This window comes from Corapipo altera, unplaced genomic scaffold (assembly GCF_003945725.1).
Source record: "Corapipo altera isolate COAL_440 unplaced genomic scaffold, ASM394572v1 180, whole genome shotgun sequence".
NCBI classification, from domain to species: Eukaryota; Metazoa; Chordata; class Aves; order Passeriformes; family Pipridae; genus Corapipo; species Corapipo altera.
In genome coordinates this window covers 1,987,846-1,995,975 of record NW_020884915.1, presented here as the reverse complement: position 1 = coordinate 1,995,975, position 8,130 = coordinate 1,987,846, and the positions used below count along the sequence as shown (strand labels likewise).

At 40.9% G+C, this 8,130-nt stretch overlaps 1 long non-coding RNA gene across 1 annotated transcript; it reads left to right on the top strand.

Moving 5' to 3' along the window:
* Positions 1-1,204: 1,204 nt before the first annotated feature.
* On the top strand, positions 1,205-2,409 carry LOC113952842. Its single transcript, XR_003529672.1, has 3 exons — positions 1,205-1,321; positions 2,093-2,200; positions 2,307-2,409. It is a non-coding gene; the product is annotated as an uncharacterized LOC113952842 (long non-coding RNA).
* The last annotated feature ends 5,721 nt before the right edge of the window (positions 2,410-8,130 follow it).

The window sequence follows — 8,130 nt, the reverse complement described above, 5'->3', positions numbered from 1 at the left end:
TTGGCTTCTTGTGGGTTCCTGGTTAAGTGGGGACGATAATGTATGCGAGGAGTGTGAGGAGGCAGCGAGGCTCGGAGGCCCCATGTCCATTTTTTCCCACTGTGTGACACACATGGAAAATCATCAATACCTCGCTTGGCCAAATTCATTCAATTTGCCTGTATTTGTTAAAACTTTTGAGGGAGCACCGGATGCTTAATGCTTCATTTATGATTTATACTCCATAAATGTATTAAAACATTAACCATATTTCTGCTATGGCATACTTGAATTCTCCTGGGAAAAAGCTGGAGCGTTTCTCAGGCTGCTACTCCGGCTTCCCTGAGGAGCGAGATTATTTGTGTTGTGTTACACCTCCAAGTGTTGATTAGGCCTCGGTGTTACCCTGACAGAAGTGTCGTGTGGTGCTTCTCTTTAATGGGGTAATAAGCTACATCAACTGCATGAAGGAAATGTTCCTTTTCAAGTCAGAAACGGCAAAAAAAGTTGGTGTGTGAAGCCAGCGAAGGCTCTGTCCCCTCTGTCCCCTCCGCTCCAGCAATACCCTCCTCTAATAGGGAACTGGTGGTTGTAGCACTTGGGTGGTTCGGGCAAATTTATAATCGGGGTTAGAACTCTCTAAATATATTAAATGGTTACACAGCACCCTTTGCCGAACCCGTCTTTTAACCGCCTCACAGCCCGGCAGGCTCCGAAACACGGCTGTTAATTGGAAAGCAGGAAGGTTAAAAAATAGACAAACTAGTTTTCTGGTTTGGCTTTGACAGCATGGGTTATTTATGCAGGTTTTTTGTTACCTTTTTTTTTCCCCCAGGTTTTTTCTTTCCTTGTTTCATTTTTTTCCCCTCTCTTTTTGTGCTGGGGTGGAGGGGTGGGGGTGGTTTGGAGGATTTCTTAGTGGTTGGGAAGCTTCACATTTTTCAGTAAGCATTATTGGGTAACAATTGGTGCAAACATTATGGAGGGGGAAAGGCACATAAATCACGAAATAAAAAAATAGTTTCTGCACATTTTCAAAAAACACGTTGTGCTCTCTGAGGTCCTTTTCATTTTAACCAAATCAGGGGGAACTTGTCCTCACAGCGGCAAGGCAGATGGAACAATAAATCACAGGAACCATTGACTGCCTGCAGTGTACTCTCCGCAGCTGTCACTTTTTTGTCTCTTTGGTTTTAGCTGACATGGTTTGAGGTCCACTGTGAACCAATCTGGACTTTTTTTTTACCGTCATATCCATCAAAACGACCAGTAGCCATCAACCTACTGCAGCGATCGATTCGTTTGCTTATTCTCACGCATAAGCCAATACTCAGCTCACTAGGTGAGGCTTGGGAGAAGCACCTCATTTTAGCTTTTTTTTTTTTCTCCCCCTCTTTCTTTCTTTTCTTCTTTTTTTTTCCCTCTTTTTTTTTCTTTTTTTTTTTTTTTTCCCTTTTGCCTCCAGCTACAACTGTGATTTTCTGAGCGGTCTTGGCTAACGTTATTAAAGTTGCATCATGATAGATACAGAGCGGAGCCGGCAACGGCTTCCACCCACAACAACAGCAAACCCAAGAACAACCGTGGGGTTTTGCTGTTGTTGTCAGTGTTGCTTTCCAGGTGTAGCGAGACGTTTGCTAAGCTCGGAATTTCCAACTCATTGCTTATTTTGCAAAGTAAACAAGCAAATGTTATGTGCATAACCTTAGCTGTCTCTGCAAAGGTCAGTGCCTGGCTGCCGATTTCTTCTCCTGCCTTTTGGTGGCACTCTGATGCCAGCGATTCCTTCTGGCGTGTTTGGGAAACAAGACGTCCTTTCTTAACAAAAGACTCAATCTACAAAAGGCTGCAAAACAAAAAATTGATTAAATTTGAACTAGAGTATGAAAGTTTAGTTGGGTGGGTAAAATTGCCCCGTAAGTGCTAAATAGGGGCTGATCAGCACTGTGGGCTGAAGGGTTGTGCTGGGCTCAGGCAGGACTGTGTGGGATGCTGGTAAAACAGGGGGTCCCTCCACACTCCAACAATACCTATGGATAGTTGGGATTGGATATCACATTGTGTGGTTTCAGTTTATGACCTGAAACATTGCAAAGTGTCTTTTGCGTTTTAGCAAAGTGTGTTCTCCGAAGCACCGTCTGTCACTGACTGAACTTCAGGCCACATTTTGGACAAGAGTGTGGGGGTTTTGTAGCATAAGTAGAAGTGAGGAGATATATAGGTAATACAGTCATATTAATATTTTTTTTAATGTCAAAAATACCTGTTCACTTTAAAAACCTTCAGTTAGGTCAAGTTAAATTTATTATATACAATTTTTTTTATAGCTGAACTCTGTGATTTTGACTCGAGGTGACAGCTGAAAAGCACCAGAAACCCTTGGAATTTCAGATCTATATATTACTATAAAGGAAGAAAATAAAGTTCCACTAGGAGAAGGCAGGGAATTGCGTTTACCAAATATACATAGTTTAAAAAACACAACCCCTGAAACATTTACCTTAAAAAAAGTCAAGAGAGCAGAAGTTTTCTTTTGTATCTATAGAGCAAACATCCCTGGGATTTGTAATAAAAACCCAGTTATGAGATCCGGGGTCCCTCCTGTTAACAAGGATCTCTTAGCAGATATTGAAATATTGCCACGTTGGAGAGAAGTTATTTAAGGACCCTCCAGGAGCTGATGCAAAGGCAGATTCTGCTGAGACTGTTTTCCTCTCTGCAAACCTTTGAAGGGAGCGTGTCCTGAACATATTCCACTTTAGAGAGATGCAACAAATAACAAGCTACAGCCAAAGCCAGCCCAGCTTCATGATGAATTTCAAGGAGCGTGACCAATAATCCTTCTACTTATCTTAAAAATCCTATGGAAGTAGTAAACCATTTCCAACACAACTGAAAGCAAAATGTGGAGGGAAAATAAGAAAGAAAAATCACAAAACAAGCCATCTGTCAGTGAGCAACCCAAGAATCCTGAGTCCACTCAAGTAGTTAGTGCATGTTTTTCTGTCCTGCTAATGGATTGCATATTGTTGAAAATACGAATTACGGAATAAATCAGAAGTAGCTGTTGTGGATGTGATCCTGCTCTTGGGTTCAGTGAAAATATCAGCCTGATTCTGTTTGCTGCTACTGGGGTGCACATCAGATTAATTATTCAGTGTAAATTACTCCAGATTGGCAATCGGAGCTCTCTAAATTTACTCACAGCCCGAGGAACGAGGCTGAGAGTTGATGAGGGCAGACCAGTTTAGGCTGTGGATTTTCACAAACCCTCACCCTTAACGCTGGGACATGCACACACATCTTAAATATACCTTTAAAAATGTCTTGTGCTGGGGAGATGCCAAACAGCTCTTGCTCCCTTTAGGGGGGACATGAAGGGTTATAAACCATGAGCCCTGTGCCAGAGCTGATGCCTAGAAAAAAAATCCCTGTTTCAAGTGACTCAGAGTTTTGGCTGAAGAGGGAGAGCAGGATAAGAGGGCCCTGCGTTATAGCAATTACGCAGGAATAAGGAATTTCACTCTGATTACCGTGCCAGCAAAATCTGTATATATATAATATCAGATAACATGGTCCTGCCTGTGAAAGGAAGGCCACTAATTCCACAGAATTCTTATTTTCAAATGAATTCCAACGGCGAGAGCAGGGAGCAGCTTTGTTAAAAGGGCCAGTCATTAATATGGCTAATGGGGACTTTTCTTCTCTTCCTACCAAACGGTCTCTAATATAATTCCATATTTTAACAGGAAGCAGTTCTGTGTATTTTATAATTAGCTTTCCATGGTAGATATTTAATAAATGAAAGAAAGAAATGGGAAAAAAAAAAAGACAGTGCCAACACAAAACTTTGCTGATCACTTGGCTACTAAACACCATGGGTTTAACATGCACAAAGTTATGTGAGGTGGGTGATGTGTGGGAGCTCCTGGGCTGCTCCATGTGCTCAGAGCGTGGCACAGGCACAGTCCTGGCAGGATCGGGCCCGCGGGTGCTGCCGCCGCCGCTGCCGCTGTTGTTGTTTTCCAAGAGGAAGTATTTCGGGGCTGCCCTAACATTAGTGCAACATATCACTCGGGCTGCATTCCCTGCTGACTGCAGGCTGTTTGATGAGTAATTAGGAGACCTTCTCTTTAGTTTGTTTGACATATTTTTACAAAACGTGCGAATCTGTGAAAAATTTGCTTGTTCATTTAAAAGGCAGAGTTCCTAAATGAAGCTAAATAGATATCATTTTGGGAGGTTTTTTTTTCCCTCTTACAACTTCAAACACAATAGGCTCTTTTTGCCTCAAAAAGGATTTTTTTTTTTGTTTCTGTTGAGAAGTAATTATTCTGTTGTTGCATCTGTGTAGCTTCACTCAGAGCTCATACAGAGAAAATCTCTGTAATACTTAGAGATAAACACATCTAGACACGCAGATATTCATGTGTGTACTTAAGTTTGTTTATATTTTACACCCACACATCAAAACTGGTATCATTAGCTACTTACTGTAAAGCAAGTAGCTCTCTTTCCTCTGCCCACATCAAAGATGAACACTTTTTTCTTGATTTTCCATCTTAAGCACAGAAACCTCAGAGAAAATTTTAAATATTTTCAAATATTCCAGCACCCATTATGCTCCTTTTCTGAAATACACTTTGAAGATCATTTTCTGCTTCAGATTGCATGATTTCAGCTGCTAATTTAACTTTCCTAACTATGGCAGTGTTGTGTAATTAAAAAGTTAATTTTTTCTTGTTTTGAAACTGTTTGGAGTTTTTTTAAATATAAATATGATTTTCTTCTCTGCAAAATAAGTGACACCTCTCGGCACCCTGAATTTCAGGGAAAGTTGCTTCTTGCACTATTCAGGATTATAAATTAAAAATTTATATATTCAGAAATAAAAATATAACTGCTCTCAATTTCTTTCCTGTCAAAAAAGAACTCTGGTATTTAGAGCCAAGCAGTCCTACTGACCCAAAGGTTGAAGTTTTCCCCAAAAAAGCAATGCTGGAATAAGGCTATGCTAGCTGAGATTAAAATCCTTTTGTGCTGTAAGATGTGAGCACAGGGATGATTTAAAAACCCCATACTTTTCTAGTCAGCTCTACTTATTGCTTCAGGCTGAGCATTTTGTTTTCCCTTTTTTTTTTTAATCCTTTCTTTTATTATTTTTTTCTTTTTTTTTTTCAAGTGAACACTTGCTTATTTTGGGCAAGCATCTCATTTATCTGTGCCTGCTTCTTCCAGAGACTTTTTCCTGCTGGAGAATTACTGCCTGGCACATCAATAGGCTGCAAATTATATAAGGGCTCTGTTTAACTTGCAGCCCGATTGCCATTGTCGGGAGGGTCCCCGTCTTTTAGCTAAACTGCCTTTTTCTGGAGGAATTTCAGATGTCTGTAATTGCTGCTCCTTTCAGCACAGCTTAAGGTATCAATATCAACTCGATTTGAATATCATAAGTGGGAAGTTGCTCTAAGCAAAACAAAAACATGTCAGTTGCCCAGGTGACATTTTGTAGCAAACAAGGAAATCACAACTCCAGGAAGTGTTGTATTTTATGCCAACAACAATATGACAGTTTTCTCTGTAAAGAAAACATGACACTTTTCCAAATATCAGAGGATGCCTCCGCTGCTCAAGGGATTCCTGTACTGTCACTGAAATGGAAGGTCACAGGCTGGTTTCATGATTTCTATAGTTTCAAAATGTTGTGGTGGAACGTTTGCACGCTAAATGCTGTAGGCTAAGGGAAATCTTTCCCTTCATCTCTGAAAGAAGTGACAGGAAGAAAAAGGTCCTACTTTGACAGCAGTAACCTCTAGGTCTAGAGGTTCTGCCCCAAGCAACTCTGAAGTAAAATTACCTATGTTAATGTGTTGTCCTTGCTGTCATCCAGGCACACGTGTGTGAGCGTGCAAAGAGTCCGAGGGGCGAGTGTGCAACCCAGGGGCTCCAGCAAATGCTCCTGTCCTATTTTCACCTGGCTGTGGCTGTAATAAATGCTGGAAACTTTCTGCAAACGATTTCTTTTAAGAGGTGGGGTTTCCACTTCAACTTCAAGAAGGTAGGGACCGACTTGCTATGCCAGTGCCTAATTCTTGACGCTTAAATAAACAGACTTTTGCTTTAAGCTCGGGGAAAGAAGTTTTAACTTCAAGGCTATGGTCAGGATCAAAACACATTTGTTTCCAGCCTTGCTCCTTTTTTTATTCTTCCCCCTCCCCCTTAAATAAAACACACCTTAGTCTATAGATTATATACTTCCTGCTGCCCTTTTTATAAGCAATAAGAATTTAATAACTGAGGGCAACTCTATAGTAATATTTATATGGGTCAAGTGGCTTAAAAGTATGCAATAAATGTAAAGTTATGAACCACATTGCCCCTTTTTAAATAATGCAGCTAGCACCGAGATATTAGGTTTCATATTCTGGAAAAAGGTGTTTTAGCCTAGGCTTTAGGAGTACACCAGACATGAAAAGTTATACTGATCCCATAATAAAGTCACTGCCTGCTTAATATGGTGTGTTATGTAGAGCTCCAGATCTTAATAGCAGACCACAGCAAGAACGTCCCAGATGATATCAACAAAACCTTCGCTTTCTCATTAGCAATCAGCAAATTCTCCTGGTGTCTGCTGGTTTCAAATAAGGGCAAGTGCCTCTATTCCTGGTGTGAAGCCCAATAGGATAATAGAAATAATGTAGTCTAATCAGCAGCGAACACATGAGATCCCCCTGTCAGAGCAGGGCTTGGTGACTCCCCTTCAACAGCTTGTAACAGCCTTCCTGGTCCTGAGGAGCAGGATCTGTGGGATTGCGGGAGAGGGAGGAGGAAAAGCTGCTCCTCGTGCATTTCCACCATCACCTCCCTGCCAGAGGACAGCTACTATTTACAAACAAGAGTGGTTTGAGGATGTCTGCATAAAAATAAATATTGACCCCCCCTTAGAGTCGTTGTTTTGAATATATAAAGAAAAGCTGTGCATGGTTTCTGTGTATATAAACACATCTACGTGTGCATGGGCAGATTGATTTGATTTGATCTCATCAAACAATCGACTTCTTCGATAAATCTGATCAAATATTTGTCATCATGGCCCAAATGACTATTCCTTTGTTGTCCAGCACACTGGACAGTGTGATGTCTGCACACTGTCTGCACCTGTATTAGTATTTTTTTTTTTTTATCTATTGCTGTTAGATCTAAACAGATTTTGTGTTTGGACGTACATTTGTAGCAGGATATTATTAAGCATAGGGACCACCATTGCTGTTGAACCATTGTGATGTAAGTGTGAAGGACACACAATCATCCTGCTCTTGCAGCCTAAATAATCCATGGCTATGCTTGGGGAAATGCAGAAGAGTTTCAGTTTTTGCACTGATTTTATAATTGTAAGGGGTTTTTTTCCCTCCCTCATTTTCCCTCGTGATTTCTGTGTGCTCTTAGAATATCACTGGTTTCTATTTAAGAGCATTTTTTGCACTCTTGTTCAGCCCTGCTTAAAATTAAGCCTGTGAATGTGGCTGGTACCATGCAAGGAAATGCAAGTCTAAGCTGCAGTAGTGTAAACAAAAAAGTGTTTTAAGAGGTGCTTAACTGTGTTTTGAACCCTGATTAAGCCTAGGGTTACTCAGTGTTTATATGTGCATTTGGAGTGCGTTGGGAAAATTCAGTGTTTAATGGTTCCTGTGCTGATCTTTTGTTAGAGCCCTGGGCTGCGGTGCCTGAGAGCAGCGATTACTGGTCAGATTAAAAACCACAAACTCGCCCTTATTCCGAGTTTTGTCCAACTTTATTCCTGCTGATGGGAAGCAGGGGTCCCTGTACCTCCCAGAGTCAGGATTTTAAAAAATGACACCACGAGTCAGTCCCCCGAGCTCTGATTTAGCTACTGGAGTAAACAGTGAGGTAAGACAGCGCTCTTTTGAACACATTTATAAAATTGGGAATGGTTTCCATCTATGGGTCTCATTATGGTTCTTGGATCTGATTTTTTTCTTTGAATAACATGGACAAGGATGGTACCCATGAAGGGCAAATATTCAAAAAAAAATGGATGATGACAAAGGGCAATGAGGCAACAGCACAAAGCCTCTTGCTTCCAACTTCTCTGCACTATTTTGAATTCTATGAATGACCTTGCTGAGTGCT